General features: G+C 43.5%; 1 pseudogene; it reads right to left on the bottom strand.

Annotated features, from left to right (window-relative positions):
* LOC148107802 (dnaJ homolog subfamily B member 6 pseudogene) overlaps nucleotides 1-23,259 on the bottom strand; it is a 63,717-nt pseudogene extending 40,458 nt beyond the window's left edge.
* Nucleotides 23,260-26,143: the final 2,884 nt, after the last annotated feature.

The raw sequence follows: 26,143 nt of genomic DNA, 5'->3' as shown, positions 1-26,143 counted from the left end.
AAAGTTTCACTACATTTAAATTCATAAAATAAATTTATACACATAGCACACATTTTTGACAGTTTACATATTAGAGTTCTGTCTACGTTTTATGGCTGAAAGAAGTATCTTACTGCAAAAAAGGAAAGTTTGAAACCACTGTAGTCCAGGCTAGATCTCCAGCCCCAGGGAATACAACTTTCCTTACAGAATTCCCCCTAAGAATGCTATCATCAATGTTCTAGGCTTGTTTCAGCCAGGGAGACGCTCAAGGTTTCCACCACCTGGGCTCACTCTCTCCTGAGACGGGACATGGCAACGTCGTCCTGAGGAGGCTCTGTTCAAAACGATATCCAACAGAGGCAGCTGGAGATTTCTGTACGGCCAGTCCCATGTCCTTTCTCATTCATAAGCATTGCACTCACTCACTTTTGAGTCTGTCTTTAGGATTATGCTTTCTTGTCTTATTCCTATTTACACTTATTTTACCTTGAATTATCTTTTAGCTTTTCCTATTCCACCTGAACCTAGACCAGCAAAGGGCATGCTCACAGCGGACCCGTGTTCCAGCCCCCTGAGGATTTGTGATCCAAGCCCCATCCCAGCAAATAGGGTCCCTTTGCCCCTACTGTGTCCTCTGTTCTTCTCTCTGCTCTTCTCTCTTTAGAACCTACGTAGCCATTGTGAAATACTTGAACACTGGGGGTTTAGAATTAAATGTTCTATTTTTCTTCCCAGCTACCTAACAAAAGTCTTATTCGAAGCAAACGCACTTGCCTTAGAAACTGAGCCGAAAGTCACCCCATAATTCCTTGCCTGCTCAGAGATATTTCAGAGCACCTGAGGAGCACTTGGTCCAGATCTTTTCCAAGTTGTAGAGAAAAGATTTGGAGTCCACCGTCATGCATGGTTCTGGCAGAGCCACTGCAGTGAAATGACTACGGGCAGATTCCAGGACTCCCTGCCACTTGGTTCCTCACCCTCAGATCAAGGAGTGGCTAGGAGCTTCTAGTCCTTTTCAGATGTCCTCAATTATTCATCCCATGAACATAACTAAATACATTATTTTCACAGAAGTATTCTGTTTTTCATTAACATTATCCCACAACGCTCTCCATTCCCTAATCTCTCTCTGGCTTCTAACAATCTTCTTTTCCCAGAAAGTATCCATGAGGTATACACAAATCTGTAACCACACTGCCAAGAACTTCCCGTATTCCTCCAAAACATGGAAGGCCTCCTCCAGTTTCCCCGTAGTCTGCTCCTGTTCCTCTGACCTCATCTCACATGGAAACCCACAAGACATACCGCAGAGCCACACCTGCCGCCTCAAGCACGCACAAAAGTGGTACAGGACATGGGCCAGAGACGTGGTCTCTGAGAAGCAAGGGAGAAAAAAATACTCTCTAAACCCCAAACTGTTCATTATCCCAGACCTATAGACGGGGGTGGTGGAGTCTACCCGTCTGTGATTGTTGGGAGAATTAGCGAAATAATGCAAGTGCTTGAGAGTGGGACTAAAACAGAGAAGGTGCTCAAAAAGTAGTAGTATTCTCAATTCACCCCGTTCTGCTGTCACCTAGTAGAATGGGAGACCGGCCAATTCTTACAGCAGAGCTACCTGTCTCTGGGGGAGAGAACATTAACCAGCCTGTATGAAATACTTCCTGTCTGCCAGGCACTCTTGTAAGGACTTTGCATAAATGGTTCTTATCTGCCACCTTACGGATGACACCTGAGGGGCATTGAATGGTTCATCCAGTCGCCCAAAGCCACCCAGCTAGAAACTGCAGAGACTGGTCAAGGTCAAGAAAATGGGATGCAGATGCCAAAGTAAACGAACGATGCGCAGAAGACCACCCACTACAAATATGTAAGGGACTGAGTTCATTTGGACACAGGAAGGAATTAGGTGTCAGGAGTGGCCGGATGGTACAACATAGAAGACTTAGGTATTTGGGTCAAAAACCAAGCATTGTGAGACTATATGTAAATGTGAACAGGCGGCTGGGAATGTGAACACGAGAATACACATAGGTACAGTCGGATCAGAGCATAAATAATGGACCAAGAGTTCAGTTTGGAGTCATTCTGGGCTACATTTCTGTAACTGTAAGACAAGTGATGATCTTTAGCATATTTGGACTGAGAAAAGTGCAAGTTTTGCAGACCAATTAAAATGTTAACAACATAATCAATTTTGGAAACTTATGAGATGACTCATGAATATTTATGAAGGATCTCAAGAAGTTGCATTCCTGAACTTTAAGTTACATCATAGCTTTTAATTTTTTCCTAAAATGCAAACTACTCATATTATTTCATGTGTTTTTCTTCTGTACAATCTGAATGCTGATCTCAAGTCATACCCCCATCTCTTTTCTCACCACGTAGTTAAGTCCCTAGCAAGCTGAGTATCAGACCAGGAGCCAGCACTAGCAGAGCAGGGCAGACTCGGGGGACTGGACTGAAACTGGCAGCTGCCAGGTGAGGTGGGCAGTCCCTTTGTTGCCTGCGATGGGGAGACGCTCATTTCAGGAAGCAGAGCATAGTGTGCAGAGCACGGTGGCCAGAGCACCAGGCAACAGAAAACAGCGTGCTCTCATAGAGCTGTCGGTCTCAGGAAGCTTCATCAGGGAGGCCCGACATGAAGGTGCCCCAAGAGGAGACAGAGCAGAGCTATGGCGGATCCGGAGGGGGTGGTGGGTCACACTTGGCGGTTAAGGCAGGCACTGAGCTTAAGAAAGGTCAGTCTTCACACAGTAGAAGAGTGTTACATCTAAGAGCCAAGCCCGAGATGTGACTGCATTCACAAGGGGCTCGGTGATCTTGGGCAACTTATCCATCCAAGCTCTTCAAAGCTCAGTTTATCTACTTATAAATGGGAATATTACCCACTTTATAAAGTGTCTATAAGAATTAGGATGATGTGCATAAAGCACCTAGAACTCTTCCTGACACATTTTAAGTACCGAATGTATGTTAGCTGTCATCTTTATTATTGTTGTTGTTGTTGTTATTAATCAGGGCTCTGTCATCCATCTGTGATTAGTGAAAGGCCCCCAGCACTAGAAGGTAAACTACCCAAACCAGGAAAGAACTCAGCTTTAGAGGGACCAGGGCTCTAGGTGACTTTGATCGGGAGTCAGCAAATGGGAGTAAGAAGGTCTGGAAATTCAGTTTTCAGAGCTGGGACAGAGGCTCTAAGCCAGACGCAAAGCCAGACCAGCAGGAACAGTGACTTGACACCAAGCCTCAGAGTCTGGGGTAGACTTTTATGCCTCTGTCTAGGGGCAGGTTTCGTCATAGAGACCAGCAAGAGGGAGGAGCTGGCAGGGGGTGGAGAACAGCCGGAGAAGACAGTAGAGGATAGAGATCGAAGTAGCTGGAACTCAGGGGATCCTGAACAAGACACATACGCTCCCCAGGCTGTTTTTCTTCTTCTGCACAATGCGCTCACTGTGCAACTGGATTCAATTATCCACAATTGATAGAACGATGGATGTTCAGTATTTCTTTCCTCTGGGGACATGTATCACAGGATTTCAGATCAAGTTTTACAATAATGAAGTAACCATGAAAATGTGGGTGTCCCAGATCTCGGCTTTCCAAAAAATGTTATGTCTTCCAGACATGGTACATTCACGAGTGGACATCAGAAGTTCATTTTAAAGTGCATATTTACTTGATTCTGTGCCCACAGGAAAGATTGCAATTAACTTAAAATGAAAAGTTTTGAGGAGTTCCAAGGACATAGCATTTCTCTTAAAAGGCCTGTGCCTTTAACAGAGTAGGCTTATAAACAGCCCCAGGCAGATGCTGAGTGCCCCAGAATCACGAGACTTCGGTTATGAAGTGTCAGCCTGGTTGGGTCAAGTCCTCAAGACAGACATAATTATCTCTAGCATGACGCTATTTCATACCAATACCATATAGAGCTTTGGACTTAGGCTCAGGAAAGAGCAGGCAGGGGTTTGGGGCCCAAGAAGAGTGTGTGATTACAAAGACCACTCCTTTACACCTTTAAATTTTTTTTTTTACAATTCCCCAGAACAAATATATAATGGTTTTCTGGCTGTCTAGCAAGAAACCTGGTGCCCCCTAAGCTATCCTGGCAGAGCCTCTGAAAATTTTTAAGATGAGATGAAGTGAAGGAAAAACCGATCTGGGTAATTAAGAGACACATAAACAAAAGATCACTTACCAAAGTAAAGTCATTGCAAACTCTGCTTTGGGGAGAACAAAATAATAAAATATTATAGCAAGTAGACACATCATCACATCAAATACAATCTCAGAGCTATGGACTTTCCCAGTTCTGCTTCTATCATTTTCTATAATCTTTATTATTTTTACTTTAACAAAAGCCCTGAGAAGTCAGTCTTCAAAACAATGATCCTTGTTACAGTGTAGGGACAGTGACACAATGCGACAAGTTAATTTGGGACCCACTACAAAATCCAAAGAGAACCCCCTCTTTCTTGTACATCCTGTGCACACACACACGCACTCACACAATCTTTCACCTTTCCCCCTGAGCTGAGTGTATTGGCTTGGCTAACAAGGGCAAGTTCTCGAGCAGGAAGGAAGGGTGTGCTTTGGTGGGACAGAGGAAAAAGCTATCATGTGGCAAGAGAGAACAGCAAGGAGGCCTCACTCACGCACTCTACCAGCAAAGGGAGGGGATATACAAAAGCCTCTCACTCCCTCTGTGAGGGCCCCTCGTAGTCCATGGGCCAGGAAAAAACCAACCTTTGAATTGAACATTGCCCAGGGTCCCCATTGCTTCAATCTACCATTGGGCAGACTAAAGCCAACCCCAAATTTAGTAGGGTGAGGCCAAGGTGTATCTCACTTATGACTAATACGAAGAGAAGTTTTCCCAAATTGTAAAGATCCTCAGTGAAACCAGATAGGAAAATCACCAGTAACAGAAATACAAACTTGGTTTGAAGTTTGCAAGGGGACAGGAAAGCCAGTATTTTCTGAGATTCACTATGCACCACACACTATGCTGACCCCTTTACATGGCTGTATTATTTGATGGCTACATTATTCAGTGGTTATGTTATTTAACTCTGAAGGAGGGAACAGATCCCTGAATTCTATTAGAAAAAATTTTTTTAAAAAGTGCAGACTTCCTCAAAGATAGGCTAACACCACACCTTGCTCAGGAAATTCCAACCCAGTGACATCTTGGCAGTCATATCATGCGCCAAAATCCCCTACACATGGGTTATACGTTTTCTCCGTCTTTCTTTGTGTTGGGTCAGCACTAGGCACTGGAAGTCAGGACACGCTCAAGATCAAGGAAGTCCTGCTACCATCAAACCGAAGAACCAGACTTCCTAGATGAAATTATAATACTTTCCATTTGCATTACACATTTTAGTCATTCAGTAAACATTTACTGAGCAGATACAAAAAGGAGAGACATTCCCCCGCCCCTCGTAGAGCTAACAGCTTGACGTGAAATGTCACAGACAAGCAGGCAGGCAACCACAGGGCCTTGCAACAGAGGAAGGAGAGGCTGCTGGGAAAGAAAAAGAGAGGGTGGCTCAACACGGTTTCCCAAGGGGCTCCCTAGGAGCGTCCGGGAACGCGCTGGTGCCAGGTGTCATTGTCGGTTTTATGGATGAGGAAAGCAAGGTCAGAAAGTCTAAGTGCCTGGGGCGCCTGGGTGGCGCAGTCGTTAAGCATCCGCCTTCGGCTCAGGGCGTGATCCCAGCATTCTGGGATCGAGCCCCACATCAGGCTCCTCCGCTGGGAGCCTGCTTCTTCCCCTCCCACTCCCCCTGCTTGTGTTCCCTCTCTCGCTGGCTGTCTCTCTCTCTGTCAAATAAATAGACAAAATTAAAAAAAAAAAAGTCTAAGTGCCCTGCCCAAATCAAACATTCAGAAGTGGCATCTTGATTACATTATACCATACAGCATCTAGGCATGAAATTTCTTATCTCTAATGCAACAATTTATTGAATTTATTCCTGGAAAACGCTGATGCAGTTTTCAAAGGTCCCTAGCTTAATCTCGGGGACAGTTTTACGACTTGAGGAATTTGATTCAGTATTTTTAAGTCTCTATTTTTGTCTTACATTTTAGCCCCACGAAATGATGAACCCGGTTCAAATCCCCTTGCAGGAACCACTGGCGATTCCACTTCTTCAGGAGGAAGATCTCTACTATGAACACAAACTACAGGTGACCTTGGCATTCCCAAAAGTTAACATCACAGGAAATTTTGAATAATCATATTTTCAAATGCCTCGACAGCATACAATTTTCTCTATAAAAGTAGTCTTTCATCCACTCCTTCATTTAAGAAACATTTTATTGACAGTCTGCAACATAAGCCAGGCAATAAAACGTAACCACACAATTTAAGTGCCTTTAGAGCAGAAAACAACACAGCTGGGTTGAGATTAGATACCAAGTGGTCATTTACGCTCATTCACCAGTGAAGTGACTTATCTCGATGTATCGGCATCACCACAGGGACATTCAAATCCCTGCTTTGGCAAAATTATAAATACTACATGTCATGGATTTTAGGTCATTGGTATGTAATTGAAACTATAGTCTATATCTACAAATGTCACAGGTTCCTATACCTGATGCTAGAGACTGGAATTCTGGTGCTGTGTGGCGCTGGGCCAATCACTTGACCTTTCTGTGCCTTAGTTTATTCATCATAAAGACTAGAGTTGATGTAGACTGTCTCTAAGATTTCTCCAGCCACAAATACTAATTCCGTTGACCAGGGCAGCTTTGGAGTTGTGAATTTTTATTTTAAGGGTTGTCGTTGCCTGATCAGGCTTCTATAGCCAAATACCATAGACTAGGTGGCTTATAAACAACAGAAATTTATTTCTCACAGTTCTGGATGCTAGAAAGTCCAAAACCCAGGAACAGATTTGGTGTCTGGTGAGGCCCTTCTTCCTGGCTCATAGACAGACGTCTTTTCACTGTAACCTGACGTGGAGAAGGGGTGAGGGAGCTCCGGGGCCTCTTTTATAAGAGCATTACTGCCATTCATGAAGGCTCCACTGTCATGACCTAATCACCTCCCAGAGGCCCCCTCACCAAATACCATCATATGAATTCAGGGGGAATGCAAACAGTCCATAGTAGGCACCTTTCTGTGTTACAACTAATATACACTTTCTCACCTCAACTCACGTTCATAAAAAATATATTTTTGTTCTCTTTAGGGAATAATCTCTTAAACTTCGTCTTTGTTATATGATAATGAAATCTGGAAAGCAAGGGCTTCTGAGTGTGTATAATACCCATCCAGCAAATCAGTATTTTGCTGTCTCCTTGAAGCCAAGTAGCCACCGTATACGAAGTCTTCATGGAGTGCAAGGTACTCCGTTCTTCAATCTATAGAGCTGCAAAAACTATTTTAAAATATCCCAGCTCTTGGACCACACTGTAATCATATTTCTCTCTCACCGTTTCTAATTGCTTTTAAGTGTGTGAGTGAAATCTAATTCTAGATCGTCATTTTCCAAAGTAGCCCCACAATTACTGTTGCAGGTTTGCTGCTGGCGGCTCCACAAAGCCTTTGTCGAGCTTGCATAATACTGGTGATAAAACTGCTGCTGCTGATTAATATTCATCGGCTGCCCACGGTATGTCTGCAAAACCATATGCGCGGTGCGAGCCTTCCTGCACCACGGACTCAGAGACAATATGTTTCACGTAGCGGGACGGTCAGCCACAAACGCGCTCACCGATCACATCCAAAGCTTAGTTTAAAGCACTGGCCACAGACTGGGCTTTCTGCACCCAGGATACAGCTCACAGACGTGGGCTTTCCATTTTCTTGACATAGCTAACAACAGCTTAAAACTGGGATAAGCAACATTTAAAACTGGATTTAAAAAAAAAAAAACTGGATTTTTTTTTCTTCTCTTGATTTAAAAGATCTGACACCAAGGCCCACGTGGTAACAAAGGGCTACAACTGGCTAGCCTCTCCGATGGGCTTCCCCAGCTCCCTACATCATTAATTTACAATATTTTTCCGACGCACATATATTGTTTTCAACAATATATGTCTTACATTTTCAACCCTTGTTTAAAACTATTTTTAAATAGCCTATTACAAAAAAATACGAACATTCTGGCCTAAGGGAGCTCAGTGGCGCATTTCCTTCATCTGTGGTTCGTAGCCTGTGCCGAGCACACGCAGAAGTGTCAGTGAGACTAAATCGAGCTGAATGCACAGGAGGGAAACTGAATACCTGGGTTTAGCATTTTGTGACCTATGGGAACATTGGAAACAACTAATTTCATTCAAGGAATATTGTAACTGTGGGGATGGACTCCTTTGCTACGCTGGTGTAGGGTAAGTGTCCTGTTGCCCCCTCTCTCTGACCCTAACACGCTATGCACTAAAGAGCCTGCGTATCACGCCCAGGACAGGATACTCTCGTTAAACTAATGGCCTCCCCCAAGCATCCAAAGATCTTCAATCAACACCAGCGTCAGACCCACGTGGCGGGCAATAGGGACCAAGAGGTTTGGGCTTGTGTGTATCATCTGCTCCTTACAGCGAGTAGCACCTGCCGTTATATGGGACACCTAGGATGCATTTTAAGCACTGTCCCCTCAGCTACTGGGGTGACCAGCTTGATCCCCAAGTTCTACAGATCTGTTGCTCCCACAGCCTAATGAGGGTGAGCACATGCACGCATGCACACACACACCTGGCTCATTCACTTAGGCTGAGGTGGCAAACTTGCAAAAGTGAAACAATGGGGACACAGAAACAGGCCAGAGAGATGCTCTGTTCGTGGCTTTCCAGCCAAGAAGTTTTGAGAAAAGGATGCTATATTTATTACACACTGTCTAAGCAAGAATTTCAAATCTAGGTAAAAAAAATCTCCGTATTTGCAAGTGACATTAAGATATAACATCTCTCTGGGCCTCTATTTCCATAAAGAGACAGGATCAGTGGTTCTCAAATATTTCATTGGAAAAAATGACAGAACCCTTTTTCCCTAAAGAAGTCCTACTTAGAACCACAATATATAAAACAAAATCCGACTTGTGCTTTTTGAGAGGGACTGAGTCGCCTTTCTGGCCCCTTTCCCCAAAATACGTACCCTGGGGAAACTTTGAAACCCACTGCCCTAAAGGTTCTCAAAAGCTCCTTCCAACCCTAAGCTTCTATGAATCTATAAGCTAAACTTGGTTATGTCTCCTTGTAGCCCATAGAATATAGAATAGGCTGAGATTAAACAGTAACACCTTTCAGCTGGTTTAGTCAAGCAATTGTCAGGAGGCTTCTGACGGCTTTTTCATAGAAAGTATCAGCTTTCCGGCTTTTGCTCAATGGAGGGCATGTTTCAGCCCGGTTACCCCTGTGCCAAAGGCAGTGGATCACAAACCTCTCACCACCAGAGCTTGGGGAGAAGGAAGAGCTCAGAGAGCAGGAGTCCCAGGGGGGTGGGGGGCGGCAAGCTCTGAAAATGGGCTGAGAGAGCAGAGCCCAGGATGGGCCACACAAGGGGACAATACGCCATCCCAAGCATTACTTTATCAAGACATTTCTGCCTTTTTCCGCACCACTCACATGTTTACCTATTTTCTAACGTAAGGGGAGTAATAGCATATACTTGATGTTCATTGTATTTCCATCTGAAATTCCCACTTCTGAAGTCTGGAGAGGGATGCCATGCTGTCACTTTCGTGGGAAAACCTAAAAATTAGCCATCTGTTTACTCAACCCTATGAAAAAATCAAAGGTCGGCTGAGCATACCACATTAACATAAGGATTCTAATTAATTTTTTCTACAAATAGAGGAATTACTCTCAGAATATCGCTGAATACTCCCTTCCTTTGACGGTAGCTTGGACAGGAAAACAATAACGGATGAATGTATTCGGAGAACACATCTGAGCAGAGAATTTTAAATGTGAAACCATCACGTCAAAAGCGGATTCTGCATAAAATATTCATTCCACATTCTTAAATGTATGATAAATGCAAAGTGGAGTGTTTTTAAGTAATTGTATTCCTGATATTCCTTTTTATACTCAGATACACTGTTTTTTGAGATGCCACTTAATCATTTGAAAACTAAAATGTGAATTTCTAAAGGTAAAAATGTTCAAGTATAATTTTTGCTATCATTTAAAATATGCTTTGTATAGGCTCTAAAAATGAGGAAAATGTAAATTGTACTGGATTTTGCAGTAGACTAATAACCAAAACAATTTAACTGCAAATATTGTAATTAAAGTAACAACAGATTATCCCCTTTAGAAATCGCACTGTCTTCACATTGCTGCTTTGCTTATCTGCTTAATAAGACTTCCTACTCATTCACTCTAGAAAATGCTGCACTTTAAAACAATAACAAATGGAGGATATCATTAATGATTAAAAGAAAATAAGGAAATTTTGAAGATGCGCCTTGGCTTTGAAGTATAATTGCAAAGACCCTACAAAGTAATAACATTAGTTTTATGAAGACTGTCGGGCAGTTAATTCTCACTCTTTTACCCAAATTCAAGCACTTCTTTTTCCCCCTCTAAAAATTTTTTGCTAGTGCTTTCAAAAAGTTGCCCTAAGATAGGTTCCAGTGCTACGATTTTTAAGATTATGGATTTAAAACCCCCAGGCACAGACCTTAGAAGTTGTGAGCGAGGTCAGCAGTCTAGAGGCAGGATGCCAGGTCTCCACCCCGCTGGCCGCTGGCTCTGCCCCTCTCGCCTCGACCACCAGGAACAGTATTAAACTTCCTGCTAATGGTACTGGCTATTAAATGAAACTTGCAAACTCATGAAAATAACATTACGGAGCCTATTATCCGGAAACAACCGTTCCATCTTCTCCAGTTCACCTGGATGGGGAGCAGCACGTGTCCAGCATACATGGCGAGCAGTTGAGGGCAATTTCAGGGAACAGGTGGGTTAATGGCACTTGGTTGAAGTTAATGCTGTGAATTCCTTCCAGCTGGTCATTTATCGTCAGGAAATGTCCTGATTCTCGGTCATTATCTTCTGAATCTCGGAAGATTATCTCTCTTAGAGTCTTTGAGCTGTCAGTACATGGAGGTCCTTATGCAGTTACTTGGGAAATGGTGCCAAAATTTTTAGATCTAGGAAAATATGTTTTCTCCTCCAGTCTTGCGGGAACCAAGAAAGATTCACAGCAAATCCCATCGGCTATAGTCTGTAACTAAAAAAAAAAAAAAAATTCATGATGAGTCTAATGATTATTTGTTTCTGCATTTCTTTTGTTTCTGTTTTCGTTTTGTGTTTTGCCAAGGTGATTAATCATATAGACCTTATTCTCAACAATTTGTGTAGCTTTCGTTTTTTGGGACACATGTTGTGGTGAGATCTTCCCTCTCACGGGAGAACAGTAGAGAAGTTTATGAATTTGTACCACACTTCTAATGACTGACTTATAAGAAACCATTTGAGGGGAATTCATGAGCCTCAAAAAAGATTAAGGAAACTTTAATAATGAACAAGTTAAGACATTCCCAAGATGCCTAAAAACCAGTCAGACGTCGTTTTACGTCAGAAATGTGACAGATGGTACTTTGTAATTTTTAAAATATTTACTAGAAACAGCATTAAGAGTAGACTTCACTTCTTTCTCCTCTGAAGCTCTTTGGGTTTTTGGTAAATGTCGCTAGCCCTAAACCAGATTCTCTTACTAATGTGACTTAGGCGCTGTAGGGTAAGGGTTTAAGAATACCGAGAAGATAGACTCCTGGGAAACCAAAGATTGTTTAGAAAACAATCGATCACCGTAAGATCATCCCTAGAGTCCACTCCACGAAGACGCCTCACTGAAGCGCCTCCTCGCTACCAGTTTCTATTCAGACCTCACTAACTTACTCTCACTGGATTAGACCTGTCTCTCGTGCTACAATTCTCTTTCCCAGATCTAGAAAATAAACGGTGGCCTTGTTTCATATAAATTCCTAAATTTTTGTTCTATGCACATGTGTGCTATTTGCTCCGTTTGCTAAATGCTTTATCATCATGGTTCTTACCTTCGCCTCAAAGGGAAGCGGCAGATAGTCTCCCTAACTCTCCCCTAAACCCATGCAAGGAAGAACAGCTTTCCCTGAGGAGCCAGGCAGCCTACAGGATTCCCAAGAAAAAGATCTTCCTTCCAAAGGGTCCTCAGAAGAGCCCACACATGAAGCCCAGTGACACGCTCTTTCTCATCCAATGGTACCCTGCTGAGAATTCCTAAGCTCGGAGGTCTAGTCTTTTCGCATAACAGAATGGGCTAGAAGGAGAGGAAGTCCAGGAAAGAGCTGGCAGTGAATGGTCAGGAATCTTCCTCGACACCCAGAATAAACCCAGTGCTGAATAGCTCTTTTGGTCTTGGGCCAGCTCTGCTACAGAGCATGCCGGGGCTGACTGTGGCATGGGGGTGGGGGCGGTTCCGGTCGCTGAGTGCATTTTGGGAGACATTGTAGCCGAGAGGTAGAGTGTCAAAATGCCTTCCTAAAATAGATGGTGCTCCTGCCAAGGATAAATGCTACAAAACCCAGGCGGCAGCACTGGGGCTCTAGACAGTTGTTGGAAGCATCTGCTTGCCTCTCAAAGAGGAATAGCAATCCTGCAGGGTGCGAATGTTCTGGTGAGTCAACCTATGACAGGAGCATACAAGTTAATTACAGTTATCTCAAATTATTCCATATTAGCACGGCAGCAAACCTGTTAGCCTGGTCTTTAGCTCTTCTGTTAACAGGGCAAGTTGTCCCCTCGCGGATTACGGTTACACGAGCACACTGAAGCTTGCCAAAAGATTAAAAAAAAAAAAAAAGCCAATGCATAAAGTGGGTTGATTTTTGATAGCTGCTGTCTAAAGCTTCAACAAAGCCTGCACTAATAAGAAAAGATTATGTTCAAAGTTGCAATTTGGAAACCCAGAGAGGAGACACATCCTCCAGTTTAAAAGAATCAGTGGACACCTTTCATCCAAGTATCACACAATAGCAATCAGAGCTTGAGATGCCGTGGTGGAATCCGAATTCGTTACGAGGACTGCCATTACCATTTTAAAATAAGGAGGGAAACCATACATTAGATTACTAAAATATAAACACGTTCAAATCAAGTTGCTGCCCCTGGTAGTGACACAAAGGGACAGTTAGTAAAAGTCAAGGATCACGTTCATTAAAAAAAAAAAATCATGAATTGTCAAATTACTATGTTGTATACCTGAAGCTCACGTAACATTGTTCATCCACTCCAATAATGACAGTTTTTAATAAATAATGATGGTTGGAGGGGGGCACAGGAGTCAGCTAGTGCAGCCACCATCCTGCCCGCTTCACCTCCGACCTTACTTTGCCAATGAGGAAGCCGAGGCACGAAGACCCAAGGGCATTTGCCCACCGTCGTGCACCTACTTGGTGCCAAAGCAAGAACCAGCGCGCAGGCCAGCACATTCCTGGTTTACTGCCCTTCCAGCCTCCAACGTGTGATGAGATGCCACCTATGTATTCCCAGCTTTTTCAAAAACTTCTTACAAATAAAACTATTTTGTAAAATATGACACAAACCCAGTTTTAATCCTTTTGGACAATAAACCCATTAATGTAAGTTTTAATGCATGTAATATGGATAGCTCATTATTGTATGTGATTAGCCTGGATAGAAAAGAAAATGGAATGCTGATGCCAAAATATTTTTTCATACCAAAGTCCAAGATTAAAGTGAAGCTAAAAGCCTCTCTTTGACTATATAAAATCCCAGATTTAAGTTTGAGAAGATAATAGCATTTCAAAAAGTATGACCAGTCAGCAGGTGTCAAAACCACACTAGTAGGGACATGAAAATTTGGGGTTGGTGGATAGTGAACGAGCCCTAGTTTTTATCCCAAACCCAATTTAGCTCAACCCCAATCACAAGGAATGAAGCCATATCCCACTAATCCCAGCCCAAATCAATCCAAAGAGTGAAGGGAATGGGGCCAGTTCATCCCCCAACACGTAATCCCATCCAACCCACAGAATAGCCCAAGCAGAATGGGTCCAAAAGTGAAAGTAGTAGATGTGCCAGGAATGGGACAAGGCTCAGATTTTAACCAAAATTGAAAAGCAACTCAACAACAATGGGTCGTAATGGTAGTGTTCACTGTCATCATTGCCGTGATACGGAGACATGGAACAAAGACTGGTGCTGTTGTTGTAGAGCCAAAGTTGATTCAGCGAGAGCTAGCGGAAAGGACCACACGTGGCCAAACTGTGATGCCGTCTTTGGTTTGCCACCATCTCCCATTCTGAGGGGTCTCTTTCCTTCCCAGGGGAATCACAGTCCCTGGGAGTCTCCACCTGCCTTTCCATCCCAGTTTTCCAGAGTCCTTGCTAAGACCTTGCCCCCGCAGCCTGCTGCAGTCTTGGCACCAGACAGGCATTCTCCCACCTTCTCCCGCCTTCTCCCGCCCTCTCCTGCCATCAGAGGTTAGCTTCTCTGTGTCCTGCTTTCAGTAATGCTGCACCCATGGAAAGATGATGACAGACAAAGCCATTCTGGTTTGCTAACGACTGAAGGTGATTTAATGCTGGATTGACAGCATTCTAAAGATAGAAAAAAGTGGCAAATTCTCCTGTGACATGCCCAGGTACTTGCCAATAACTGTCAACTCTCATAAATCAGCTGAGGGGAGGAAAAGCATAGCAAGTCTATAGGCAAGTGTCCCAAAATGCAAGAAGAGAAGGTCACAGGCATCAGGAACTAGCCCAGAAGAAAAAGAGCTATGGTGGGGGAGGGAGGTTGATTATTCTGAGCTTTAGTGTATTTAAGTATGTCTAAGGCCCTTGCGCAGACACTGGCTCTTTTCATCAGGGAAGCAGAGAGAGGATTCAGAATCAGACATCATAAGCGCAAATCAGGTTCTACCACTTACCAGTTGAGTGGCTGTGGTCAAGTCGTGTAACCTCCCTAAACCCCAACTCTCTCATCTGTATGTCGTAGGACGAATTTGAGGATCCCATGAGTTAACGAAAGCAAGTGCTCTGCCTAGTGCTTTGCAGAGAGCGGGCACTCGCCCAACAGAGTTCAATCATTACTATTATACTCTCTAATATTAGCCATCGTTGCCATCACAACAAGCCTGTGCAGTTTCCATTTCATCGTGCTTCCTCTGCCAGCGGGACAGCAGCCTCACACCACCAAGAGGGAAATGTGCAGCGCCACGGAGTGGAGACTCTGCCATCACACGGAGCTGAGTCGGATTGCCCGCTCCGCCGCTTACTGGCTGTGCGACCTGAACAAGTCGATCAATCTCTCTGAGCTTCCTCGCCTTCCCCATCTGAAAGTGAGAGTCATAACATCTCCCTCCTGGGTTTCCTGCCGAGATCGAACGCAGCAGAGCACATAAAATGTTTAACACAGAGGAGACACATGGGCAACGCTCCTAAACAATAGCTGATGTTCATGGCGATCGTCGTCACCTTCAGTCTTCCGTCGGAGGCCTGTGGGCTGCAAACGACTCATCAATCTTCCCCAGTTCCCATGCATGGGAAGACCTTCCTCCACCCATTCCCAGCCCCGCTGCCACCCCACAGAGGGGCCTGGCCTAGCCCTCACCCTCTGAAGTCAGTCTCTCTACACGTTACTTGATTTCCTTCATTGCAATTGCCACGCTCTGTGATTAACTTGGGGGTTTTGGTTTACTTGTTAATTTGCTTTTTCTCCTCCCTGTACTGTGAACTCTGTGAGAGAGGAGGGGTCGTGATCTGTCTTGTTCATTGTAGAGCAGAGTCTGGCTAAAAGAAGATACTCGTAAAATATCTGAGGAATAAAGAAGAAAACTGAAGAGAAGATGTTGATGAAGGGACTATTTCCAGCTTCCTTAAGTTATGTGACGAGACCGTGTGACTCAGAGCCAGAGACTGTTTCTATCTCCCTAATGCCTCGTCATCGTACCCAGAAGGGTAAGCTCATGCTACCTTTTGTTACATGAATACAAGTACGAGTTCTACACTTAGGCCCAGCCTTGCTAGAGCCTGTGGCCCCATAGGACCTGTTCTAAGGGTAATTGAAGGGTATCAGTGGGAAGTGGTCCAGGCCCGTCATCAAGCAGCTGCTTCACACCTATGAGGCTATGGTTCTCAAACACCACTGCATAAGCATCCCCTGGGGAGACCGTTAAAATCCATGTTCTTGGTTCTGACTTCAGCCAATACTAGGTTAGTAAAAATGGATGGGGCCTAAGAATCTGCACTCACTTAGATGTTTCTAGATAGTTCTGACATAGTATGTTGAGGACTACACTTTGAGAAATTTTGGTTAAAGTATCCACCTCGAGAAACAATGTTTAAGAACTCATCTCTTCCCACAAGGTGAGCTGAGGAAATAAGACAGTAAGCCCTGAGAGAGTAATGCAAGACAGTTTTAGGGTTCCAATGAGATAGGAACTCATAAGCACTTTGGGAGTGCAAAGAGTGGAGAAGTCTAGTGGGCTCTGGGGTGATAGTTCACCTTTGAGCTTTATGTGAAGGGAAGAAAAGGCCATTCCCTTCCTGGTGCCAGAAAACTATAACTAAAGAAGTTTCCCCTGTGTATCAAGCCATTTGCCTGAGCAGTGAGTTACCAATACTGTTGATTTCCTTAACATCTCTGGAAAAAATGTGTCCAGATATCAGAAATCTGACATTCCATGGCATGACCCACCCACTAGGCACTGATAAAAGAAGTTTCTGGAGAAATGAGTTGATTTTCAAAGTTGTTTTTTTCTATCACTTTGTTCTATCACTAAAGAATGTTCTTTAAAAACATAAGTGGTATGACAAAACGACTTCAAGAATCCCATTTCTTTTTTTCTTAGCTTCTTTTCAAGAACTGGGTGGACATAGAAGTGGAATCAGGATGAATATTTAAGAATCACATAAAGAAAAGATGAGAGATTTGAGGGGGAGAAGTGAACAACTTCTTACTTCATTAGAAGAAAAACTGTGAATTCAATTAGTACTTACTTCATTTCTGCAGGAAGTAGGGTACCACTCTATGCAACGAAATACTGAAGAATAGGGTTTTATCTCATTAATTAAATAAACTCAAGTTAATTAGTAATCATGTTCACTTCCTTCCAAAATTGGATCATACTATGGCACAAAATATCTAACAATGTTCTGTTTCACAATTGGAAAGTCCCTTGCTAGCTCCAAAGATTATGTTACCACCCAACCTCAACACTTAGGAGAAAAATCATTTTAAAAATCATATTCAAAAATTTCTCTCTGTGTCTAACCATTTTACTTCATTTTGCACACTTACTTAAAATCTGACCCATGACCAGGATGAGGGTGGTCTTTCTCCTCTGTCATCTTGTAGTAGATTATCCTAAAGATATTCAATCCATGTAAGAGAAAGGAAATAGACAATGTTGAAAGTTTGCCTGGTCAATGTGAAGTGTTGGCAAAATTCCACTCTCTGTTCTGCAGGATTCTAAAAAGATGAGCTCATGTATTTAGTGTAGGCTTTAACTCTCACTTCTGTCCCCTAAGGGATTCTTCCATTCATGGAGTGCCTTCTGAAATCAGGACAGAAGGTGAGTTTGGGCAACAATACCTAAGAATGTATGAGCGTGAAAGTGGGTGGTATTGAATAATCAGCTTACTGGGATGCGGGGAGGGGGTATTCTCAGGATTGTACTAAAGCTCATTAAGTCTGGCTTGAGGGGACATTAATTTAAGACAGGTCAGTTTAGACCACTCTGTGCAGTTGCCCTATAACCTATAAATAATGTCAGTCTCATTGCTTGATACTTAAAAGGTAGAGGGGAAGCAAGTGGATTTGCTACCTTCTATGTGATTCCAATCAGCAAGGAAGAACTGATTGGTGATATGGAAGTGACTGGAACCTTGGAAAAGAATAACAGTGTTTCTTGAAATTGAATAAAAACAAATGAAGGAGGAATATGCATATGTGTATTCTCCTAGACTCTACATAGGATGTTTAAAAATCAGAGAAAAGAGTTTATGGAAGACAGAAACTATAAAAAGAAACATGTCTCAAGAAACTCTAAAAATGACAATCCCTGCTAAAAAACTTGGAGAGATCTTGGTGAGAAAAAAAGAGCTGAATTAACGATTGTGGTTGCACAGGCTGCTCTCAGAGAAACTCCAGTTTTAGAAGAACTTGAATGTGAACCGTCCTGCTGACCCCACAGACTGGCTCACGCTTGCCCGGCCAGAATGCCCCCTCCATATCCCTCCCCCATGACACAATTAAGAGCCACCCCTTATTGAGCATTTATTATGTGTCAGAGAAAGATACCAAACCCCTCCTGACACATCATTTCATCTGCACCACCACTCTGCAAAGTAGTATTATTGTCTCTAGTCTGAAGGTGAGGCAATGGGGGTTCAGAAAGATTAAATAAATTGTCTTAATCACACAGCTAATGAGCAGCAGGGGTGGGATTCCTACAGATGGGGTTCTATTATGCTGTAAACAACCTATGAGGAAAGTAGAATGGGAAGAGGGGAAGATGACATAATGTTAGCAGATAATAACTAGAGTGATGAGAACAAAGACTTACCATGTCCTTGCACCACATAGTTCATATCTATGTACCTCATCCACGTCTATTTCCCCACATATATTATTTCACTTAATCCTCCCAACCCTATGCAGAAGGAACTCTTATTATCCAATTTTATGCGGGAGGAAACAGATTCAGTATACAACCCAAGGCTGAACAGGCAAGATTTTCAGTCCATGCTCTTAAGCAGTAGGTCATCTTTGCACGAAGAGGCAGCCCTGAAAAATCCTCTTTACCTTCACTTAGTTATTCAACAAAGATGTGTTAACCCTCGCTGGGGGACTGGAACTTTTCTAGGTGCTGAAGATACAGCAGCAAGCAAAACAAACACAAGCAAATAAAAAGTCCTGCTCTTGTGGAACTTAAGTTCTTATGGGAGAGCCAGATTTTTTTTAAGGCAATATAATATAATATAAAATATATGTTACATTAGATAGCAATAAATAGTAGTAAGGAGAAAAAAAACAGAAGAAAAAGAAGCAGGGAAGAGACAGAAAGTGTACATAGGAGAATGAAATTTTAGTTAGGATAACTATAAAAGGCTTTACTGAGACTTGAAGATCTGAAGAAAGCAAGGGCATGAGCCATGTGGCTATCTGGATAAAGAGAATTTGGGGCATAGGAATAGCAGGTGCAAAGGTCCTGAGGCAGTAGGCTGTCTGGTGAATTCAAGGAAGCGGTGTGGCTGGAATGGAGTGAGAGAGGAAAAATGATAGGAGAGGAGACCAGAGAGTACCTGGACATGGAAGTTACAGAGAACCAGATCATACAGTAGGTATGGATAGGACATTGGCTTTTACTCCAAGTGAGCTGGGAAGCCATTACAGGATTGTAAGTAGGGGAATGACACACTGATCACTTCAGCTGCTGTGTGGAAAATAGACTAAAACAGAGCAAGGATGAAAGCAAGGAGACTGGATAGGAGGCTATTACAAATATTTGATAAGAGATGATGGAGGCCCATCCAAGGTGGTAGGGTGGTGGCATCTGGAGTGGCTCATCTAGGAAGCGAGGAGTGGTTCGCTTCTGGATATATTTTAAAGGCAGAGCCAATAGGATTTGTGGATGTCGGGAGACAAAAGATAAGCCCATGACTCCAACAAAAAGAATAGGATTGCCATCATAGAGATAGGGAAGATCGTGGGGGTAGCAGGGGGAAGAGATGTATATCAGCTGTTCAGTTTGATCTTGTTCAACTCGTAATGCCTATTCGATATCCAAGTGGACATGCTAAGCAGACAACTGGAATTTGAAATATAAGTCAGAACTTCTGGGGAGAGTTTGGGCTTAAAAACATAAATTTGGAAATCATCAACATAAAAATGTTATTTGAGGCCATGAGACCAGCTAAGATCAGGTAGGGAGAAGGAAAGAATGAAGGGGGGTAAACAGAAGGGGGAATGAACCATGAGAGACTGTGGACTCTGGGAAACAAACTGAGGGCTTCAGAGGGGCGGGGCTGGGGGAATGGGATAGGTTGGTGATGGGTAGTAAGGAGGGCACGTATTGCATGGTGCACTGGGTGTTATACGCAAGTAATGAATCATGGAACATTGCATCAAAAACTGGGGATGTACTGTATGGTGACTAATATAACAAAATAAAAATTATTAAAAAGAAAAAAAAGATCGGTAGGGAGCAGTAGAAAAGAGAAGAGGATCAAGGACTGACCCTGGGGCATTCCGATATTTAGAGGGGAGAGATGAGGAAGAACCAGTGAAGAAGTCACTGTGGAGAAGAGTAGGTAAGAGGAAACTGGAAGAGCGAGTGTCCTGAAACATAAGTTAAAAAATATTTCAAGAAAGAGACACCAGCGTGCCACGTTAAATGCCTCTAAAAAGCCAAGGAGAGGAAGGATGATCATTGATTGCAGGGCTGAGCTATATGGGTGACACTGGTGACCCTAACAAAGGCTGTGTTGGTGGAACAGGGAGGTGAAAGCCTGATCAAAACCCTGGAGCTCTCAAGTACGGACAACACATGCAAAGATATTTCCTGTGAAAAGAAATCGAAAAATGGAACAGTGACTGAAGAGGGAAATGGGGTCTATGGAAGGCTGTGTTTAAGATGAAGGAAATAATGTCTATATTCTGCTAGAAATGAGCCAATAGAAAGGCATCATTTGGTGAGAATAAAGAGAGCAGGGAGACTTCCCGCAGCAATGTCCGTGAGTAGGCAAGAGCAATGAGATCAGGACCCAAGTGGATCCCAAGGCCAAGCTGAAGAGAAAGAACAGGGTACGGGCACAGTAGAGGTGGGAGGGTGGGTGTGCTGGGAAGAATTTGTAGAAGTGCTCTTCTGATGGCCTCAATTGCCTCAGTGAAGTGGAAAGCGAGGTCATCAGCTGAAACTCAGTGAGGGAGGAGGTGTTAACATTTTGAAGAGAAGGAAGAAGAAATGAAGGAATTATCTAAGGTGATAGAAAATTCGGTAAGAAAATACAGTACTATTGATGGGTAGGATTATGGCCAACTTAAGGTTGGTGCTCATGAATTTGAAGTGAGAACAGGCAGCACGGTTAAGTGGTTTCCCTTGGCCATGTTAGTAGCAAAGCTAGAGCCATGGAGTAAAAATCGTTAGTTGGATTTAACCAGGGTTAGAGTTTAGCCAAGAGAGTACAATGAAGAAAGAGAAAGTCAGGGAAGTTGAGGCTTTATGCAAAATGATAATAATGATTGGTCGTGGAACTGAAACTAGATAAAGACAGAAACTAGATCCTGGGGATGCTGGAAAGGAAGAGTTAAAATGTGACAGATGGAATGGATCAAAACAGGGCTCTCATGTTCACTTGCCAAGACTGTGCCCAGCTCAAAGGAGTGAGTGGGGACTGAAACCTACCCTGTGTCCCAGGCCATGAGTCCTGGCATGGGGCTTCATCACAGAGGCGACAACTCTTTTTCATGCATTCACCCAAAGGGTCTGCCTTTGGTGTTTGACTAGAGGAAACACTAGATTGAAGGCCCTAGTGAAGTCAAGGTGCAACAGGAAGTGTGGCATAAAGATGAAAATGGTGGTCAGAGAGGTGAATGTTTGAAATCAAGATTTTGGCAAGGTTTAAGTTAAGGATAGGAGCAAGGTCTCCCACACTATGACTGATGATGAGAGGGAGGTGCTGAGATAGAACAGCAGACAAGATAATTGGAGGAGAAGAAGTCGAGAATTCCTCTATGTGTACATTTAAATTGCCAACAATTAAGAAAGAAAGAATGATGAGGGAATGGCAGTGATCCAAAGCTAACATCTTCGAGAAATCAGGCTGAGTGATGGTAGTTGTGCTAATTGCCTACAACAAGACAGTGGGGACTACTGGGTGAATCAAGTTGATGACATGAGATTCGTAGCTGAGTGATTTTAGTGACGAGAGAGAGAGTGTGGTCTAGAGGTGGAAATGAGGAGCCAAAGAATTTGCCTACCTCACCTCCAGGTCCAACGGTGCGATAAGAAAGGGAGAGAAAGCAGCAATTTCTTGAGAGGGCTGTAAGGGAAGCAGTATCTTGGGGAGATCAAGGAGGTGAAGACAAAATTCAGAGAAGCCTTGAGGGTATGGGGGATGATGCTGACAAGTGACCTTAAGTTCTAAGAGGCCAGTGATATCCTTTAAGGAGAAGAGGATGAGTCATAGGGAATTAGAGTGTAGGGATGAAGATCCCCCAGGCAGTCCTGGGCTTCACGGATGAGTGACATACTGAGAGTAGTCCTGGTGGGCCCAAGCTGGCAGAGGAGGTAAAGAAGATATGTGTTGGAGGTGGTTATAAGAACATAACAAATTCTACGGTACTCTCTTGACTTCTACTGATGGAGCCCTTCAAGCCAGCAGAGGGGCCTCCTATTCTTTTAACCATCTAACCCAGAGCTGCCCAGTAGAGTTTTCTGTGATGATGGAAATGTTCTGTATCTTCACTGTTCAATACGGTAGCCACTAGCCAGATGTACCATGTTGGGAGCACAGATCTAACCCCAACCATATCCCCAACCTTTTGACCATTCCCCACAACGCTAAGAGGAAACCTACTTATTTGGCCACCAAAGAAAACACTCTTTCTGAAATTAGAAAGCATAGAGTGAACCACATAAAACAGACTAGAAGCCCAAGGGAGTGAGCACCTATTCCCTTGCAATAAATTGAAGTCTACAGTTCCAGAGAAATTATTTGAGGTGATAATTATAAATGCAAACACATTATCATAAAGCTTCAGCTTAAAACATTCTAGAATAGATTATTACAGAGGTGATTTCTGACCCCTACTAAAGGATGTTTACCAGAAGCCAGCATTAGCTCACTAAGAAGATACCACAGCAACCTGTCTAGGGACCATTTTCCAATCCCTCGGGACACATTCTCTCCTGCTGATGACAGCACACTTTCTCCCCAAGCATGAGCGCCCAGCTCAGAAACGGCCTGGGGTCCCAGGGAGTCAAAAAGAGGAAGGCCTACGTGCCCCTGGGAGCTAGCAGAAGAGTAACTGGCCTATGAACTAAGTACTCCAGACTCAGCAAGCAAAATAACAAAGCACATCAAGATAGATTAGGAACAATTCAGTTGGGAACATCGAATGGAATAATTTCCATTCCCATCATTGCATCCGTGGGACACCAGAGAGAAGGAGAAAATAAAACGGGTTATTTCCAATGCTTCATTGAAAGAGAGAATAACATCGTTTTTTCCCTCCTTTCCCTGTGGGTTTTATTACCGCCTCAGCGGTGGCCACTGCAACACAGCCTCCAGGACGCTCGCCGGCCTTCATGCCGGATCTAAGCGGTGCTCCTGAATGAATACAGAGATTAGAGACGGAGAACAAGGCATCGAATTTGGAGATGTCCTACCAATAAACCACACAGGGAAAAAAAAAAAGGAAAGGGTATTCTTTTCTAATCCTTTAAGAAAACACCTCTTTTTTCCTCGTCTCCAGGGAACCATGGCCATCTGAGGATGGCGTGTGTGTTGTATCACCTGTCTTTCTCTCAAACGTGACATCTCCCTTTGTAAAGCCCTGGCGACGGCTGCCGGCCGAGGTTAACACAGCCGTCGCCACCACTGACCCCCAGGCAGACACGGCTTAATGAGTCAATAAGGGTTAACCTTCAGGAGCTATTAAGTCCCAGAGAGGGGAAGCCAAGAAACACCTGTCTCCTGTGCTTGACAACAGTGCCATGTATGGGACGTGTTTTCCTGGCTCGAGGAGTTAGCATGGCAGCTAATAAGCTGGATTCCAGGGAAAGGGGACTCGGTGGGCCGCTGATAGGAAGCACTCTCTTTCTGTCGTTCAGTCACGGCGTTATGCCTCTGACCAGAAAAAAAAACAGGATTCTAGACAAGGCTCCAATTAAAATTTTCAGTTACAAATGAACAGTGTTTTGCGGGCAGTTCCTTTGTGAAATTTTCTCTCAGCATAATTAAAATCATAGCTACCATTTACTGAGTACTTCACTGTGGACCAGGAACCATAATAAGCACTTTAGACGCCCTTTCTGCTAGAATCCTAAAAATGCCTTCTGTTCTTGACAACATTGAAATGATGAACAAACTGAGATTCCGTGTCAGATTTCATCGGCGGCCCTACCCAAGGCGATAAATGGCGGAGCCAGGGCAGTGTGACCCCAGAAGCCCTCAATCATTATGATACAGTTGGATAAACGATGTCCAAGGCGAAGGCAACAATCAGCCTCCACACTCTGAAGAGCGAGCCCTGAGTCCTGCTGAGTGTTCTGTGAGGTAATCTAATACAAATTATCCTGGAGAGTCTTGAATTTCTGCATCTCTAATTTAGAAACTATCATCCGACTTCCAGGTTTAACTCAGCTCTTGCGGAATCAGATTAGTCTTTCGCTCTCCCCCGTACCCAAATTAATGATATTATTTGTATTTGTCGCTAGGCCAACCTAGTGCTCTACAGGAAGTCATAATTGCTCCAGTTGCTACTTCAAACAAGTCTCTGGGCTCATTTCAAAATCATTGCCAATTAATCCTTTAAAAGTCTTCAGAAGTGAGAAAGGCTCCAGAAGATCCAAGCTAGGAAAATATGGTAACCGTGATAATGAATTTCAGTCTATGCGGTATCTGGTGGATGTGATGGAGAGATGAAATAACGTCAAATAACTGACAGTTATCAAGTGCTTACCATTTGTTTGGCACTGTGATTAACCTTTTACGTGGTAGGTCTTCTTTATCCCTCACTTCAACTCTAGTAGGGAAATCCCTCTCCCGTTCACAGTTGATGAAACCAATGTTCAGAGAGGTTCCACGACTCTCCCCATGTCAGTCTGCTGATGAGTGAAGAACTTCAAACTCGGCTAGCGATTCAAGGCTCTGACTGTAGGAATAGTCAGCTGGTCCAACACAAAAGCCAGAGAGAAGTGGTTATTATTGTAGTCAGACACTGGAGCGTACTCTCTTTCCCTTTTCTTATACGATCTCATGCTTATCAAAATTACAGATGGCACAAATACCTCTAATTGGTGAATTCCAAAATCACATCAGAGAAAAGGTGAGCTGAAGTTATTTCAAATAAATGCGTGGAAATTGTTGTGTGTATGTTCACAAAGCCAAATGTGTAACTATGGGGTGGAAGAAAGCTGGGTGGATGATGGCTCCTTTGAAAATGTTCCTTTAGAAGCTAAAAGAGTCTTAGGTTGCGTTAGTAGAGGTAGGGCATCAAGGAGTCTCATGCTACATGTGGTGAGTTGCGACTTCATCTTTGTGCTGCATTTTAAAAAGAAGATTCGAGCCTGAGATTCTTCCCAAGAGAAGCAATCAGAATGGCAGAAAATGGGGAAATCGTGCCATATATATTGAATGATGAGAATCTGGACCAAATGAATCTGAAAAGAAAAAGATTTAGGAAGATGAATATGTCACTGAATACATAAAATAAGAGATCTGACGTTTTACAAAACCAGAATAAGAACCACCAGCTGGTAATTGTTTGGATAGATTTATCATGCTGTCTGATGAGACAGTAATAAAGTCTCTGTAGCTCAGTGAGTGACTGAATGAACAAGTAAATAAAATGTTAGAGCAGAAGCTAAACGACTGTCTCTCCACGTAATATCCAAAAAATCCTGACTTTGAATGAAAGGTTACAATTTCTGGGAGCCCATAGTCCTCACGCTAGAAGGCTGTCCCGTTGCTAAGCAACACTAATTCCAAGGATGTGGACTCAGAACCTCACACTCATGATAGCATTCTTCCCTAGAGCATCTCTTCCTCGGCCGGATGTCTTAGTCCCTCACAGGCCCAGCATATCAGGAGAAGACCATATCTTATCATTCCTTTGCTCTGCTGAACCAACCCCCAGCTGAGGGACAGGCTGGGGACCGATGAAAGACCATGTCTTCCAAGAGCAAGGTCGGGAAGTCACAAAGAGGTGGAAGCTAGGAGGTCCCTGCAGATGCAGGGGACACACTCCACTAACAGACTGAATAACAATGCCTTTGGTTACCCCCACCCCACCTAGGAGGACCTTGACATTGGAGAGAAACCACGGAGCGGCAAAGTAGATGTCCCACAATCCTAAGCTAGTGTTCCAAATACATTACGAATGGTAACTCATCTAATTCTCCTATCAGCCCTGCAGGATCTCACAGGCTTTCTACAGACCAGGAAACTGAAGCCAAGGGACACAGAGAGTA

This window comes from Ursus americanus, chromosome 25 (genome assembly GCF_024610735.1).
Source record: "Ursus americanus isolate L20-20 chromosome 25, mUrsAme1.1.p, whole genome shotgun sequence".
Taxonomy (NCBI): domain Eukaryota; kingdom Metazoa; phylum Chordata; class Mammalia; order Carnivora; family Ursidae; genus Ursus; species Ursus americanus.
The sequence above is the reverse complement of the archived record's forward strand: the minus strand, read 5'-3'. Positions and strand labels throughout refer to the sequence as shown.